This window comes from Neomonachus schauinslandi, chromosome 2, assembly GCF_002201575.2.
Source record: "Neomonachus schauinslandi chromosome 2, ASM220157v2, whole genome shotgun sequence".
In the NCBI taxonomy this organism is placed as follows: domain Eukaryota; kingdom Metazoa; phylum Chordata; class Mammalia; order Carnivora; family Phocidae; genus Neomonachus; species Neomonachus schauinslandi.
In genome coordinates, this window is record NC_058404.1 from 74,775,250 (window position 1) to 74,794,542 (window position 19,293).

At 33.7% G+C, this 19,293-nt stretch overlaps 1 protein-coding gene and 1 non-coding gene across 4 annotated transcripts in view; one reads left to right on the forward strand and one right to left on the reverse strand.

Moving 5' to 3' along the window:
- The window catches only part of FBXW7 (F-box and WD repeat domain containing 7), a 218,911-nt gene that overhangs the window by 166,381 nt on the left and 33,237 nt on the right, over positions 1 to 19,293 (forward strand). The window lies entirely within an intron of this gene.
- LOC123324134 lies at positions 3,490 to 3,596 on the reverse strand. Its single transcript, XR_006539627.1, has one exon. It is a non-coding gene; the product is annotated as a U6 spliceosomal RNA (small nuclear RNA).

Sequence of the window (19,293 nt, forward strand, 5' to 3'; positions counted from 1 at the left end):
GTTATTTATACTGCTGCAAATTACTTGCTTATATCTTGACATGACATTTATCAGTAATAATATCAGCCAAAAAATATGTATTGAGCACTTAGAACAGAGTTGGAAAATTTTCTAGAACCTATGGCTGTTAACAGTGAACTAGATAGAGTCCATGCCCTCATGGAGCTTAGATTATACTTTATGGAAACAGAAAAGTAGTTACTAATGTTAGTGTTTTGATGACAACAAAATAGGGTCATAGTATAGAGTCTAACTTGGGGTGCAGAGGAAGCGCTATACTTTCCACATATGAATTCATATAATCCTTAAGATAACCTTGTGAAGTAGGTGTTGTATTATATTATCCCTATTTTACAGATGAGGAATCTGAGGCATAGCAAGGTTAAATAACTTGCCCTAGAGCTAGTGATGGAGCTGAGATTCTGCCTCAGGTGTCCAGACCTAGCATCACAAACACTGTGGTAAACTGACCTTGGTAAGGTTTGTTGAGTGAACAGATCCTTAATTTCCAGATGTTGGAAGGGTTAACTTTTGCTGTGTAATCCTGGGTTTTTAAATACTTTTAAATTCTTACTTTGTTCTCACAATTCGTGATGGCTTCAGTATCTAATTACTGATAACATTGCTTTCTAGATGTTTTTGTGTTTGTCATCAAGAGATGTGTTAGTATTAGGTTGTGCCTCAGTTGTCAGATATGAATGTAAAACAAATTATAATGATGTGTAAGTCTACAACTACATTGTAGAAATAACTGCCATGAATTGTTATCCCTGTTGTTGATAGATAACTATCTGTTCAAATAGTTTAGTAATTTTAACATCACAGGGCAAGGCTATTAAGATGTAGTATGGAAGACAGATGAAAAATATGCTAAAAAATAAACTTGCTGTTAAGTCCTGGCAAGGTAAACAAGTATGAAATAAACTCACTGTCCCTTGTCTGCAGACAGAGGTCCAGCAAGCCCTGAGAGCTAAGAATGTTTTTAAAGTTAGCCAAACCTAACTCTAAGTAACTTAAAATAGTCAGTTTTATTATTTATCTGAATAGTCATGAACTTTGCTGCAAAAATATTAATGTATAATACTGGAAGTGTTCAGAATATGTATGTACCATATTACTTTTCTAAACTCCAAAAAGTTCTGAAGTCAGCAACACAGCTTTCTCTAAAATTGTGGAACTAACTCCACAGACCTTTGAGTTTACAGCTATCACCCACATACAAAAAATGGAATACACTTTGAAATGTCAAAGTAGTCAAAGCCTTAAGTCTCTGAGTATGTGCATATTTAAATGCTTTAAAACATACATTATATAAATGAATACCTAAATTTTACTAACCTAGTTATAGGCAGCTCCATATAATATGGTCGTTCAGAGCTTATATATTATTTTCTTCAGTGAGTAAATGCAACTCTTGTTAGCAGACATATGTGTTAAATGAGGAATGAGAACCTCTACCACTTTTTTACTTCATGGAAAATTAATACCACTAAATTAATTTTTATTTTGCTAATACGTATTAGGCATACTCCCTGTATGTGTCACTAGTATAATGAAGATGAGTAAGGCAGAGACCTTCCTTCCCTTAGGGAGGCTATAGATGCTTCTCTGTCTCTGAGAGACTTATCTCATTGTTCCCATTTTATAGTCACATATCAAAATCAGAGGAACATGGGTTAATTAATTTATTCAACAAATAAACATTAATTGCCAGGCACAGTTCTGGGCACTTCAGATACATTAGTGAACAAAGCAGAAAAGGTCCAACCTTTTATATAATTTAACATTTTAGTGACCCTGAGAATTCTGCCTAGGAGTGGACAGCATGTTTGGTCTGTTCCAATATACAGTGTGTCACCAGACTCCTTTATTCAGTGGTACATTTTTCTAAATCAACTGGTGGTAATTTGTCTTTTAGTTTCTCCATATGTATATATGGGTACCTACATACATGTGCATGCATATATATGACATACTCTCTGACTTGGTAGGATTATGTTGGTGACTTTATTGATATGTATAATCTACTGGTTTTCAAATGCTGTTAGATAGTATCTAGTGTGGAATAGTATTTTGAGGTTCTGAAAGATTAAATATGATTCTTCTATTTTATTTCATTTTTTTCATATTCTTGGAAACTTTGATATCCTACCGGGCTTACCTAGTGATCTCTTTCTGGATTGTTCCTGGGTCAGATTAGAGTTCTTGGCCCTCTCTCTGACTTGTGGGAAGTTGCATAAATTAATGTGTGTTTCACAAATAAACCAGCTAAATAATGGTAGATATAATTTATAGTAGATACGTTTATGGTAGGTATAAATAATACATATATAATTTAAAGATTTTATTTATTTGACAAAGAGAGAACACAAGCAGGGGGAGCGGCAGGCAGAGGGAGAAGCAGGCTTCCCGCTGAGCAGGGATCCCAGTGCGGGGCTCGATCCCAGGACCCTGGGATCATGACCTGAGCTGAAGGCAGACGCTTAACGACTAAGCCACCCAGGTGCCCCTAAGATTTTTTTAATATGATAGAAATTTCACCATAGAAGTAATAGCAGAAAGGACTACCATTTGTGGTAAAGTCAACAACATTCTAAATGTTAGGAGTTATAATTCAGTATTTCCAAGTATCTATTGATGCAGCCCATCTCTTTATTTGCATATATAGTGTTTTATTCCTAAATTGTGAGAAAATAAAAAAGTAAATCTGAGATTAATAAGGTTTTCTCTTGTGACTTTGGTCTCTATGTTTATAAACTTTATTGACATTTATTTAGGTGTCAAGGAAAAGCAAGTAGGAGCAAGTATTTCTCAAACGTTAATACATTAATACTGACTCTAAAATCACATGGCTAGCTATTTGTTTATCGTTATTTTATGATATTTTCATGCAATAATAGGGAAATCTGTTTTGAGAGAAAAAATATAATGTTGGATGAAATTCTCTTACATTTTTTTCTCCTTGCTAGTATTGAAAATGAAAATTGAAACTTGTGGGTTATTCCTATATTTAATTACATTTTTATGTGTGCGTGATTTCATATAGTTCACTTGGGAACAATTTAAGCTTAAACAGCTTTTCAATAATCCACAGAAATCTCTGCATTATCACTTTGGATTTTAAAATGTCATTGTTGCTACTAGTTTGAACATGTAGGGGCAGTATAGTACTGTTTTTGTAAATCTTGTTTGACTTTGTGGGATTTTTGAATCAGTAAGTGGTGTTAAAAGTTCATTCTTCTTTGCAAAAATGTTTGTTTAAGTTGGAACTAGTCTTTCAATTCAGGTTTTTATATATATTATACAAAAGCTTTTATATTATGGAAGCTCATGGCCTTGATTTATATTTGAAGTCAAGGAATACGTTAAGCTTGTTAACAAGAAAAAATGTACTTTTATTGTTAGACAGTAAAAATGAGGACAGGTAAGTGGATTTGCAGAAAATAGGCAAAATACTAAAATCAGTACAATTTTGCTCCTTTTTTAAAAAAAAATATGGAATGCTTCACGAATTTGTGTGTCATCCTTGTGCAGGAGCCATGCTGATTTTCTCGGTATTGTTTCAATTTTAGTATATGTGCTGCCGAAGTGAGCACTAAAATTAGTGCAATTTTGCTGTTATTCATTCTGTACCAACCTTTTCAAAAATGGATGTTTAACTATGAGAATTTTTTTAGTAAAGTCTTAATTTTTCAATCTGACAAGTGAACGAAACTTAGATTACTAAACAATCTTATTTTAATATTCTTCAATTTTTTTTCCATTTAAATGGATTTATATTTAAAAACAACTGAGTAGTTTTCTTTTCCATTTATTCATTCAATAACTTCTATGAGTCCAGGACTGCTTTAGGCATTTGGAGTACAACAGTGAATGAAACAATCTTAACTCCTCACCCTCATGGAGTTTATAGCAGAATAGCGGAGTGCTTAACAGCATAGATGATAGTCATTTAGACTTGGGATTACGTTCTTAGCTTCACCACTTACTAAGCCTCATCTGTAAAATGGAGATAGAAGTACCTACTTCATAGGATTATTGTAAGAATAAAATGAAATAACCTATAGAAAAAAGAAGTATGGTTCTGTAATAAGAACTTAAAATCTGTTATGAAGTTCACAAGACTTTTTTTAGAAATGTTGGTAAAAATTATAATTAATTCTCCTGACATGATTATTTCTTTTACTTATGGTTAGTGTTTTGAATATTTTTTCATTTTTAGTTTCTTCAAATTGTGAAAGAAAATGCATAGCACCAATTTTGAATAGTCATTTTTCTTAAGTAGTTTCCTGAATGACTGTTAATCTCTAAATGGATAGCTACTGCACATAAAAAGTTAATGTGATTTGGTTCTACTTACATTATGTAGATTCATTCAGTGTGACTATCACATGTGTAAAAATTAACCCCATTATGTCTTACTAAATTAAGGTAACGTGCTATCTTAGTATTTTGTTTGGAGTCTCTCAGATGTTTAGAATAAATTTGTTGGCTTCACATACCATTAAATTAAAACAATTTAAATTGCTATGTAAGAATTAAAAACAGAATTTATTGATTGACGCTAAAATGTCTAGCGAAGAGTTTCCATTGTGATTTTAAGCTCTGACTCCATTTCTTTCCCTAGAGGCTGCAAAATAAGTTAATTAGGAAATGGAACATACTTGTTAACATCTTTGAAAACTAGCTTGTCAAAATGGCCCCTGGAATATCATTACTGTATAAGAATTGAGACTTAAAACATTTAAAGAATTGATTCACAAGTCTTAACAAAAGTGCTTAGAAATTTAGATCTTTCTTTGGTACCCTGTGCTGCTTTTAGTTCTCTTTATTTTTTAATTACATGGAAACCCCATATTTAACACACACACACACACACGTGTACACGCGCATGCCCACGCACATACACACGCACTCCCCGGCCCCCCATACACACAAATGAAATTCTCACCCACCCCACCTCTGTATAGTAGCTTATCTGCAGTGTGCATGCTGCAACTGCTGCATTGAGGGGAAGTGGTGTTCTGCCGTTTTCATATTAGCTTTGTTATCATGCAGTATTTTCAGCTGCTCATACTCATTACCATACAGCTGGTATGTAGAGAAGGAAGCAAGCAGAAGTTGTACTGTCTACAAGAATAAGAAGCTCTCTTGCAGATGGGGTGCTGGCAGATGGGGCATGTGTTTGAACAGGTTTTACTAATAACAGTGCATTAAAAATCATTCTGAGAAAGTCCTAAGGTCAGTGCCATGAATTCAAAGCTCGAGAGGTTGTTCAGCTTTTTGTAGACCTTTTTAGAATATTAATTAACTCTAATACAAAAAAGTAATAAATGGCCAACCACAACCTCTTCCAAAACATTTTTTATAGTTTTTCCTTTTTCATTTTAGGATATTTTCTCTTTAATGTAATTTAAAAAGCATTGATATTGTTTGCTAGTGTCTGACATCATCCTACACTGTATTTTGTACTCTTCATTATATTTACTTAAAATTCCCAGACTGTGGTTATACACAAAAGTATATATACTTTGAGCAACGTAATAACATTCTTCAGCTTTAATATATAAATGTTAAAATATTTCTTGGAAGTTGAAAACCAAAGAGGATTTAGAAATGCCTCTTTTTATATTGTTGACTACATTGATGTTTAAGATGAATTGTGTTCTATTTCCATTCAAAGTTAGAAGTGAATGGTATGCCCCAAAATGAATCTTTTGTTAAAATTATTACTTACATGCTTTTCATATTCACAAAACCAAATGAAGTAGTAATGAAATAACTATCAGTAACTTAAAAAAAAAAAAAAAGGGTATTTCAGTGGGATCTTACTCCTTTTGACCTTTTTCATTAAGTGTAGTGTTTCTTGGTAGATCTTGTCTCAATGGGAGATCATGATAAAAAGCAAAGAAAGCAAAATAAAGGTAGCCAATTATATGTAAAATATGCAGTATTCAATTTAATTTTAATGGAAATGGCACTTAGCCTGTTATTTTGTCCATAGAGATTAAAATATATATTGCCAAAGGGTTTTTCTTTTTTTTTAGCAAGTATTATAGTGCTTTTGGTAACTCTCAAAAACTTTCATGCTTCAGATTTCTTGTCAGTAAAATAGAGATACAAAAATGCTATCTGTTGGGTTAATACCAATGAATAAATAAAATACTTTGAGACTTGTGTGAGATTTAACAACACTAAGTGTTGTTAAAAGTGTGTATATCCCTTTTAATAGTAAAAGTTTATATTCTGTTGGCATTTTTAAAGGTACAGGAAGTCCTAAGCCAAGTTGGCTTTTAATAACAAAGATAATTGCATTTTTGTTGCATATCAAACTGTATTTTCTTCCAGTTTAGTTTATGTTTTAATTGGTAACGGATAAATACCTAGAAAATTTTATTACTTTTCCCTGAAGGGGAAATATATGTATATAGATACATAAGATATTATAAATAATATTATATATAGCATAGTACTAAATAAGTAATAAATTTATAAAATGTGTTGTTCACCTATATCACCTTTCCTTATACTGAAAATTGAGTTTTTCAAATTATGCTGAAAATTAATAATTTCTAGTTATTATTTCTCTAATTCTGTCATTATTGATTAAAGTGTGTGTTACATTGTTCATTATCTCATGTAAATATTATTTATTGATACCCTGATAAGTGTAAGGACTATGTGAGGAGCTGAGGTAAAAGAATCAAAATAGAAGTGGTCACTGCTTTCATGGAGCTTAGGGTTTAATGGGGAAGATGGACAAATAATTAATGTGTCTACACTGTGACAAGGCACTGTGATTAACAGCTTTAGAAAGGAAATTCGAGATGGCCTGTACACAGATGATTCGCATGTTTTTACCTCCAATATAGACCTTTGTTCTGAGCTCCAGAGCTAGTTGGAGCATGATAACTTCACCTGGATATCTCAAAGACACCTCAAACCAAATATGACCAGACATGGACTTTGTGATCCTCCCTACCCCAGGAAAGAAAAACAAGCAAACAGTGACTCTTGTCTAATATCCTCTCTCATGCCCCATCCAGTTGCATAAAAAACCTAGATGTCATCCCTGATAACTCCTCGTCCTTTATTCTTCACGACTAATCAGTCTGTCACCAAATCCTATTAGTTTTATGTTCTACGTATCTCTTAAATGTTCACTTCTATCCGTCTTTGTTGCACCTAGCTCGTCTAAGCCACTATTATCTCTCGCCTGTCCTAGTGGAATAACTTCCTCACATAGTCTCTTCGCATTCACTCTCACTTCCATTCTGGTTTTAATATTATATTTAGAATGATTTTTCAAGAGGCGTATCTGACTATTTCCTTTCCCTGACCAACATCCAGCATAAGCTTTTCATTGCTCCTAGGGTAAAGACCAAAATCCTTTATGAGGTCTTGCATAATCTAGCCCTTGTCTACTCCTCTAGCCTCATTTTGCACTTACCATAGAACCTCTACTGTTCTGTGCACTGCAGCCATGGAGTGCCCTTCCCCCCCCCCCACAACACACTTTAATCATTCCTTCAGAGAAGAGAAGTCTTCTCTGAACCCCCAGACTAGGTCAAAACCTTAACATTATGCATTTTCCTAACATTCTGCAGCATTTACCACAGTTTTACTTTTGCTTTGTTTTGTTTCATTGTCTTCCTCTCCTACCACACTATAAAAGCTCCTACCACAGCCATGAAGCTGAGACCATCCTTAATTTATGTATAATAGGCACCCAAATAAATACTGTTGAATGAGTGTCTGCAGGAAATTAAAATAACCATTTAAATCTACATTTGTTGTAATTATGTATCCCAGGTAGAATACAAATAGTTGAAACAGCATAGGATAGAATCACAGAGGTATGCATGTATCAACAATGATGTTTACACCTAGGAAGTGATCACCACACATGGATCAAATTGACATTTTTTAAAGATGGATTGGCCCTTACAAAAAGATCTGTGTGATGAAATTAAGAAACAGGACCAAAGTGATAACCACATATTGAAGCATATATTGTATATATACTCCGAAAAGTGCCCCCCCCCACTACTACTTGTTAGTAAGTCAAGTATTTTTAGGCTGTCTATTAAACTAAAAAATTCAGAATCAGGTGGAAGTCATAATTCCCTATTAAGTGTTTTGGGGTTGTAATAACCAATAAAGAGCATTAAAACAGTTTCTTTAGTATTGGGATACATAACTTTTGCCAGTTTTCTACGGTGTTCAGATCATTTGGGTAAGGGAGAAAGACCTAGTAGCCCTTTCAAAAGGACTTTCCAATGAGATACTTTGGTGTATTCTGTTCTCAGCTTTTTTTCATTATTTCATGTTTTAGAGATAGAAAGTATAGGGCATGAGGGAGTGAGAGTAGATAGAGTTCTTGGCGGGGGTGGGGGGCGGTTTAGAAAAGGAAGCAAAACCCATGTATTATTGTAAGCATCTTTCATCATATAGGTTTTTTTTTTTTCACTCTGCCTACTGATGGCTGCCTACTGTCAATATAATGTCAAAGATAATGGGAGCAAGCCTTTACCAAGGAGGCATTGGCAGTAGCGTATTGTCAAGCTACTCTTGGTAAATTCCCAGGGGTAAAGTGTATCAAAGTGCACAATTAGCTATCTAGTTTGTCTCTTTTTTGTCTGTGTCTGCTGTGACTCTAACAGATTTCATCTGCACATCACACATTTGCATACTGAAATCTCTCGGGAAACATCCTAGAGATTTCTTAACTACCAATACTTCTTGCTATGTAGGTAGAAAACCCTGTTTTCATTTTCTGTAAACTGGAGACCAAGATTTGCCTGTGTTCAAATCCCAGGTACCCTACTTAATAGTTGTATGCCCTTGGGGAAGTTACTTAAACTCTCTGTGCCTGTTTCCTCATCTGTAAAATGGGACAATAATACTACCTACTTCATAGGGTCATTAGCTTCAATGAATTTATATAAGTACCTAGAAGAGTGCCTGTAAGTTCTCTTCTCTGTATACTTCATTTTCTTAAGAGAACTTTCTCTTTTTTTAAACAGTTGCTTATTCAAGATTGAATAGTTTATGATATTTTTGATGGTGGGCAGTAAAGGAGCACTCAGATTAAGTGTAGCGTTTGTTTTCCCTTTTTTCTTTAGGTTTAAAATACTGCCTTATGTTTCTTGGAAATATCTCTTCCTCTTTCTAGCTCTGTGCATTGTCATATAACTTGAGCAATTTCATTTATCAATTATATTGATTTGTCATTTTTTTATTGACTTGTCTGTCCTTCCCCCCCGAATTTGGGAGTTCTTCCAGGATAGAGATTACATCTTGCTCGGTTTTGCCTACTTTTTGCTTAGTGTCTGGCTTTTAAGAACCCTGGCTAAATATTTCTTGAATGTAGCAGATGTAGATCTATCAAAATAAAATGTTTGAATCACTGTTTAGTTTTTTCTCCCATCTTGTTTCGTTGTTTAGAAAACAAGGAACCATTATATGAGGCAGGATTCATTTGGATGAGACTAATAATATTACAGTGGAATTTGGGGTTAGAGGCTCACCATAAATTTTTCTCACAGTAATTTTCTTTTTCTACACTACCTATATGGAAAAACAAGAACATTTCACAAAGTTAAAGTCTTTGAAATAAATGAATTGGTGGGGAGTAAATTACATCTTGGTCTAACAAAATCTGTTTTTTGCAATTGTTTAATAAAAGCTAGTTGAATAAAAATATCTTTAAAATACCATTTAATTTTAAGCTGCTATTTACATTGTGATCATGATGATTAACATGTCTTCATTTAACATCTCTTGAAAAATATGTTCGTAATATGCTGTTTTGTCTCTTGATAGAATAACTTTAAAGGAAAGACTGAAAATGAAGAGGGGTTTGTGTGTATGTGTGTATGTATCTTTATCCCAAGGGCTAACAAAATATTACAACTTTAAAAATATTCCATAGTTAAATATCTTTTTGCTAGCTTTGACTTTATGTGCTTTAGTAGATTTAAGCTATTCCTCATAGGATATTTTTTCATGCTGTAAAAGTTTGAACGTGCATTGACTCAATTAAAAAGAATTTAAGATTCAGTTTTTCAAGAGTGTTCTCAAATCACCATGTAACAGTTCTCAACGGACCAGCTGTATGCACAGAGCAGCTCTTAAATTGTAATGCACATTTGTTTAGTAGTCATTGGGCCATCATTACATACCATGAGTTCACACAGTTGGAAAGAAACTCATGGTATCCATCCTGCAGAAAGAACTTTTTAGAATCATGTATCAAGTGTGGCAGACTTTTCAAGTTAATTTTTAAACATTTGGAGGCTTTGAGTATTTATAGATAAATATGTTCTTAAATATGAAAGAATTTTTTAATAAAGAAAATGAACTTATAAATAAAATATTTCTATTATAGTAGTTTTTCCAAGATGTCAGAGTGCTCCTGACCATTGATCTTACAGTTCACTGTGAATAAAAAACTACTATAGATCATGGACATTTTCAGATGAATAGTTATTTTGAAAATATTTCCATAATCCAAAAATATTTCCAAAATTATGTCAAACCCTGCTCATGACCCATCTATTTCTAGCAGTCTTTATTTTGTACTCTGCTTTTGTGTACTGAATCTTTACAGTCTATTGGAATTTCCTAAAAAGGTAGGGGATCATGTAGGCATTATGCTAGTTAGATAATTCTTGATTCTTTCAAAGCAAAGAATGCAGTTTGTTAAATTATATATACAGTAATTGCTTTAAAATGTAAATTGATGTTTCTAAAATGAATCTTTAGAATCCTCCTTTTTAAATGTAGTAGGGGTATGATTACTTAGGTTTCTTCTTCCTTACTTGACAGCTGTATCAAACACAGATACTTAAAGAGTAGGAAAGCTACTCTAACGTAAGTAAAGAATTGATTAAAGATCACCATGATGCACACTTTCTAGAGCAAGAACCTGGGGTGATTTATGTTTCTTATTGGCCTAACACCAATATGGAATTATTAAATGTTCTTGAATAAGTGAAATAAGTTCTAGTCCACAGACTTTGATTCATAACTAGAGTTTTAAAAGATTGGTTAAAGTTATCCCTACTCATTTTAAATTCCTCTGGAAATTTTATAAGATGACTGAGATGAGAAGAAATGCTATATTTTAAAAAGATAAGTTTGAATCTGGACTTTATGTATCTGCTAGTCAAATTTTATAATTGGACGTAATTATCAGAATTGGAAAGTGAACCAATAGAAGAATACTGAGTTGAGAATAACATGTATTTTAGATTAAGCAGATCTTGGATGACTACATGCTAATGAGGGTGTACCTAAGTAGGGTTGTATGTGAGGCTGTACTAAGCTTTAGTTGAAGGCTTTTTCCAATTTTGAGATTCTATGATTATGTCCTGGGATTTTTTATGATCACAAAGAAGTAAAAGGTATACCTTGGGTAAAATCCTTTTGTCTATAATAACGAAAGGTAACCATGTCTTTTATCCTTGTAGACATTTGCTAAAAGAAGGCTGGCAGATCCATCTACAGAGATCTGAGCCCAACATCTGTCTTTCTCAAAAAGAGTAAATTATCAAATGTAAAGATAAAATCAGAACATAGAAAGTAGAAGAGCAAGGAAATAGAAACACGATACAGTAGTTACTCCTCCATTCTTATAGAATTGAGTTACTAGATATAAAGATTTAGGATAGTGCTTGGCACATGGTGCAGACTAAGTACTACCTTCTATTCCAATTCTCTTTCCTAAGTTTAGGAATCTTTTGGGATAGGTGTTGAGTTTGAGAGTAAGTATGAGGGAAATGGAAGAGTAATTGCTGCATGAAAGAGTTGAAGAGTTCAAATACAGTTATATATTCTTTGCTCTGTATCTCTGATTTCAGCAAGTGAGAATTACTTTGTGAGCAATCTTTGATTTTATATACATTTTTGAAAATATAAAAAATAATATAGGCAAAAATATATACAGAAGTCGGTTGTGTTTACTCTCATTCTAGAAGTCCTCTAATGACTTCACATTGCACTTAGAATTAAATCCAAACTCTTGACCAGGACCTACAGGATATTACATGATCTGGCCCTTGGTTACCTGTCTGACATCATCATGTACCAGTCACATTATCCTAGCCAGACTGGCCTTATTCTTACTGATCCTAGACTCTATCATTTTGACTTAAAATTGTTGTTTCCTGGGTGATGCCATTCAAAATTAGCCACAATTCTCTACTACCCTTAGTACCTACTTCTACCTGTTTTATTTCTGTCTTAAAACTAAGCATTATATGAAATTATCTTACTCATGTATTGTTTACTTATTATGTGTCTTCCCCCCCCCCCCAGAATATAAACTGTATGAGAGTAGAAAGCTCATCTGCATTGTTTGCCACCTTATACCTAGAGCCTAGAACAGTTGTTAGCACATAGTAGGTGCTCAAAAGGTTATGCAAGTAAATTTGTTTATTGACAGGTAAGAAAAAAGAGGGAAAAGCTCTTATTAAGCCACTTAGATGACCACTGTGAATATTTTTATGTATTTACATAGGCTGTTCTCTATGCATACACACACATACAAACACAAACTTAAATATTTGTGTATATATTCTACAAAGGACCATACTTTATATCATGTGTTTGATTCTTACGTACCTTCTACTTTAAAGTAGCCCTTCCCCTAGTTCTGGACATGATGAACAGTTTCTATGACTTTAAAATTTTCTACAATGAAGTATTTTCCTTAAAAGGAGGCTTTGAGTCTGGGGGCTGGAGGGGCAGGGGATGGGAAGAAAGGGCTGGATGTAGGACAAGACAAACTGTTTAATTTTCCAGGCCAGTCATGTGTTTTTTAATATCAGAGGTCCTTTTCCCACATATTGGTGAAAGTCGATGAATTTATACCCTACTGCCCCAAATTACATTTTTTATTGTCTTTTCATCAAGTTTGGGAGAGATTATAAGGTTTGAATGAATATTTATTTAAGAAATCACTTCTTTTTGCACCATTCCCCCCTTGAGTACAGGCTGCTTGTATGTATGATCTGGTATAAATGCCTATTGAAACAGAAGGACCCCTTATTAGTCAGTGTTTATAACTAAATAAAAAGTCAACAGTCTTTACACCCACACAGTAAAGTTCTCCTTGTACAGAAAGACACATATTATCCCTAAAATGGGAGAATGAGTCATGGCAGAAAGTACTTTTGAAGAAGCCATTACTAGTATGTTAAAGAATATTTTAACTGTAATATTAAATGTTTGGATAAGGAGATGTATTGCTAAATAGGTTACACCCTAATGAACCTTATAAGACCAGTGACTACTAGAAGACTTACAGATGACGTTAATTCTTCAAGCTAATGACAGTGGTAGTCCCACATACATCTTTGGCCCACAGATGATGATTTCCTTTTTTCTCCTAAACGTCTACCAAACTTCTGTCTTTTAAGCTTAGAAACAAGACCACTTTATATGAAATCTTCTCAGACTATTTTAATAATTTCTTCATTTTCTGACCTCCTACACTACCCAGTTTGGCACTTGATAGATATTGTTCTCTATTAGTTTCTTGTCTTGCCAGTGGATTTTAAGTATCTTAGGGGGAGAAAGATTATTATTGTAATGTTTTTATTTGTCCTCAGTAGCATTTTGTAGATATTGGGATATAGGTGATTGTTTCTTAATTGATTTCTTTTAACCTAAATCTTTCAGTTTCTGTCACATTTTCCCCAGTTGCTACCATGTCTTTGTCTCAGTTTTCCCACATGTAGCAGAAGCATAGTCATCTGGACCCAGATAATTATTCCATGAACTGAATAATCAAGATTTAGTTATAGTTTGCATATGTAATTGCTATTTGCAAAATAAAATACTTTTTTTCCTTCTTTAGCAATGTCTGATTTTTTAGCTTAACTTGAGCCATCACATATGTAATAGAAGTAGAAATCAGTTAAAAGTAGTGAACTTGGGACCAGAGTCTAAGGTTCTAATATAGCTGTATAACCCTGAGCAAGACTCTTAATTCTCTACCTCACTTTTCTCTCCTGTTAATAACAGTTATTATTTTATAGGATATCTGTTATACCCTGGGCATCTACTAGGTCCTCACAATGACTCTGTGGGTTAGGATGGTAAAGTAGATGATAATTACCATTACAAAAACCAGAACTCATAAAGGTCAAATAACCCCTACCAAGGTTGCACTCTAATAATGGCAGAGCTGGTGTTTAAATTCAGTTTTCTCGGGGCGCCTGGGTGGCTCAGTCGTTAAGCGTCTGCCTTCGGCTCAGGTCATGGTCCCAGGGTCCTGGGATCGAGCCCCGCATCGGGCTCCCTGCTCGGCGGGAAACCTGCTTCTCCCTCTCCCACTCCCCCTGCTTGTGTTCCCTATCTCGCTGTGTCTCTGTCAAATAAGTAAATAAAATCTTTAAAAAAATAAATAAAATAAATTCAGTTTTCTCCAATTCCAACTCTTATGTTCATTTCAAAAATGAAGGGGAATTGGATTAGATAACTTCCAAGTTCCCTTCTAGTTCTAAACGTATGGCTTCCTGCTATTAATGTTTTTGTTATTGTTATCGATTCAGTATATACGACTTTTTTACTTCTTAGCCTTTAGCCCTTTTTTCAAAACTTTTTGGTCATGACTAAATTTAGGTCATGACTAATGTAAGAAATTAATTCTGGGATTTTAAACAAACCTTAAAATGAAAGGTTATTTTAGTACTAAAATATAAGATTGATATACCACACCTATAGAAAATTTTTTCAAATCAGATAAATATATTTGAACATCACAACCAGCAGCAATAAATATGGAACTGGATAAAGAAAGTAGAAGAGTAAATAGGGTTCTAGGTCTTATATTGATGGAAAATTGATTTCATTCTTTCTTCATGTTAAATTCTTCCCTGGGTCATATTTGCTGCTTCATTTTTCTTGAAGTCTACCTTATATTTATATTTTCCTTACTTTATTGAAGGGTGACTGTAAAAGATTTATAACAAATTTTGAGAGGAAACTTTTGCATATAAATTTGAGATGCTTACTGATAGTTTATTTTGGATCTGAAGCATGAGATGTAAAGATTGATTTCTAAGTAAATCAGGATGAACTCTGGAGTGACTTACTTTGTCAAATTATTGCAGGTATTGCTTGTCTGGATAGAGGTATTGTAAGGAATGTTTTGGTACATGTATTAAGTCTGATAGCTCTATAACAATATGAATTTCAGAAGAGCAAACAAGCAAAATTCCCATCTTCGTTGTTTTCTTCTGTGGCTGGGATAAATAAAACTCAACTTGCATTATTGTGTCAAACTCTGTATGTTTGTATATTTATATATTGGTAGATATATACATATGCACATGTTTATCTAATTGGTCCAATTAGAAGGGATGAAAAAAACTTTTACTGCTTGAATTAATGTTGCATTTTATTTGTGTCAAATCTTGATGGGCTTCATTTTTGTAAGTACAGTTATAAATACCTTAACCTTCAAGAAAAAGAAAAATGTATGAAAGTATCACTCCTACAATTATAATTATCTTAAAAATTCTTTAAACCATTCTGAGCTATGTTGTGATTTGCATTTTGATTTACTGAGGTTAGAATTGAGTATATGATTATTATAAGCAATACTCCCCTCCCCAAACAAGTTTATTTTAAAGTTACATATAGTGTGTGTAGTTTTTTTCTAATGCAGTAATATTTCAATATTTGTTTACTTGGATGGTAATTTCAAACTAAATCTGGCTCACCTTGTCTTACTTTACATATTCTCAAAAAAATAATTTAGAACTAATTTCAGTGTGAGTTCTAGAAGTCAGATGTTTATATATTACCCTATTTTGTGTCATAAATTCAATGGAGGAAGAAAAAGTTTTCTTAATTGTATACTGTCCTGTGCCTGACAAATACTAGATGCTAAATAAATGCTTAATTAATGAATAAGAGTGGGAAATAGCTTATTGATTAATACTGCCACCTGCTTGCACTAGGGAAAATGTAGATGGTGGGCATACATACTATTTTAATTCATAATACCTCTGATAGGACAGGCTATTAACTTGCCAATTTCAGTTGTGAACCTTTTAAAGGTACTCAAATCCCAGGGGTGCATGGGTGGCTCAGTTAGTTAAGCATCTGCCTTCAGCTCAGGTCATGATCCCAGGGTCCTGGGATTGAGCCCTGCATTGGGCTCTCTGCTCAGCTGGGAGTCTGCTTCTCCCTCTCACTCTCCCTCTGTGCTCTCCCTCTCAAATAAATAAATAAAATCTTAAAAAAAAAAAGAACTCACATCCCAGAAAGTTAATGACAGTGGTTTAGTGCGATTTCAAAAAGTTTGTTTCAGCCTCAGCATGCTTGACATTCCCTTCTTTGATGTTGAAATTTTGAACTGTCTCTAATCTAAATTCTGTGCTGGGGCAAAACAGCTAATTGTGGTAGGTAGTTTTTCTAGTGTAATATCAGAGTAAAGAATGTTGTCGTAATAATAATAAAGAAAATCACTGACATAAGAATATAAACATATTCTTCTACTATAAAATGGAAATAAATCTTTAAATGTTAGCAAGATGGGGTGCCTGGGTGACTCAGTCAATTAAGCGTCTGACTCTTGATCTCAGTTCAGGTCTTAATCTCAGGGTTGTGAGTTCAAGCCCCATGTTGGGCTCCATGCTGGACGTGGAGCCTACTTAAAAGAAAATGTTAGGGGTGCCTAGGTGGCTCAGTTGGTTAAGCATCTGCCTTCAGCTCAGGTCATGATCCCAGGGTCCTGGGTTCGAGCCCCACATCGGGCTTCCCGCTCTGCGGGAAGCCTGCTTCTCCCTCTTCCACTCCCCCTGTTTGTGTTCCCTCTCTCGCTGTCTCTCTCTCTCTGTCAAATAAATAAATAAATAAATTCTTAAAAAAAAATGTTAGGAAGATAATGAAAAGAACCAATAATATTATACTATCAATTCTAATACAGTAGATAGACTTTTTAGTACTAAGTATAACGTATTTATGCTTTAGAAAAATGATGCCATGGTTGCTGCTATTTGCTTATATGGCCAGTTATTCAGAAACATTATTTGTTGGGACGCCTGGGTGGCTCAGTCAGTTAAGCATCTGCCTTCGGCTCAAGTCATGCTCCCAGGGTCCTGGGATCAAGTTCCACATCAGGGTCCTTGCTCAGCAGGGAGCCTGCTTCTCCCTCTGCCTGCCACTACCCCTGCTTGTGCTCTCTCTCTCTCTCTCTGACAAGTAAATAAATAAAATCTTAAAAAAATAAAACATTATTTGTTATGTATCATTTTTCTACTGTGTCTTAGAGTAAGATGGGAACCTTCAAGGAGTAGATAGTAGTGGAGAAAGATGTATTAAAATAATGACAATGAAATATGATAAGTACAATAATAAAATAATATATTTAAAATGGAAATAATGAACTCTGAGAGTCAAGGTGGGGAAAAGTTATTGGATTACTCCTTCACCTGTTGACACTATGTATAAAGATACATACTTCTCTGAAGATACATGATTCAGTGAAGACTGCTTTATTGTTTATATTTTTCTTAGTTTGGTTTATGCCCATAACTACAACTTGCCCTTCTAAAAACTTAGTTATCCCAATTAGTTTTTCAGAAGGAGCCATTTCTCTTGTGCTAGTTCACAGGTTAATCATTCTACTGCCTTATTTCCCCGAGGCTTAGACTCTGGGGCAGTACATCTTCATATCTTTCTTTCTTAAGTAGCTCCTCTCATCCATTCTTCTCCTACATCTAGTTCAATGGAGTTGTGATGAGATGAGCATTGGGTCTGAATTAGCAGTCACTCCCCTTGCTAATAGATTTCCACAGTAAGGCTTATAAGTTGTCAGTCAGCACAAGAAATACTTTTTTTATAGAATGAGAAATGAGCTGAAATTACATGAAGATGTACTTTATTGTATTGAAAATATGATTCTAAAAATTTGGGTGACAAACACAAGTGTTATCTAGCTGTTAATAGTTGACTAGCTAGTCTTTTTTTCAGTGAACTTACTAGTTAACATTCTAGCATAGAACATAAAATACTTTTTTTCCTAAACTTATTTGACATAGATTATGGACTAATCTGTTTTGAAATGTTTCTGTATACCACAAGGATGAAAAAAAGATATAGATAACATACATAAAGGCCTTTTCAGTCTTACTACTAAAAAACTTAAATCTTTGAATAAAGTTTTAAACATCTGTATTTTAGGCAAGACTCTCAGAAATAGGAATGGAGAATGGTTTCATTTGCTTTGTTCATATAGAGATCATGATGAAATTAATAGATCACAGCTTTCATTAGTAGTACTTCAGAGAATATTGAAAATTATTTTTATTCAATTTTTCGAAATCTGGTTAGAGGTTTGGTTGACTAGTTTTGCTTGCCAAATTCTTTCTTCACAGATCAGATTAACATTGTAAACAAGATAGTAGGGAGAATTGTTGAAATATTTGGGAAAATAAAGTCTTCATGAGTACTTAATAAACATATACATTCTCACTTAAAGGACAAACTAATAAAAATAATTATGAAATGGGACCCACGGAAGATGGGGATGTCAGGTGGTGGAAAGTCTTTTCAATATATACTTTTTGATTATTTTGAGTTTTGACTCATGTAAATATTTTGCCTATTCAAAAATAAAACATGAATATACATAATCTACATATAAATATACATTTGTCAGCATCAGGTTTTCCCATAACTTCATACCATACAAAGGAGCTATATAACCGTAAGAGCATTCCTTTGAATATACAAAATTATTTTCTTCTTTTAAATATCCTAGATGTTGGGAGTGGCCCTGGTTTATTAAAGTTGGTCTGTGTCCTCAATTGAGGAGTAGACTTAATCTGAAAAAGTTACTTCATTTAGAGAGAGGACATGATTTCAATTGAAGTCAAGGTGTATACTATTATATGACTGATGGGTAGTCCATTTGTCCTCTAATAAGCTAGCTAGCACTGACAAATTTTAGAGAAAATTTCAGGTGTTCACTTTATAATTAGTTTCTTTACATAGCCCAGAATTGAGGCAGGTGGTGGAGGGGAAATTACTTTTTTTTTTTTTTTTTTTTTTTTTTTTTTTTTTAAAAATTTTGAGTGTTTTGAATTTTTTAAAAAAAGGGTTTATAGGTCCATTCCTAACAGTTGGGTTTTTTTTTTTTTTGCTAAGAGATTTCTTTTTAAAAAGAACTTTCCTTTGAAGTAAGCTAATTGTTTATTTAGAAAACTAACGATTTGCTGGGTACATGTACATACTGTTTCTGAGGGTAATTTCCAGAAGACCCAAGATGTATGT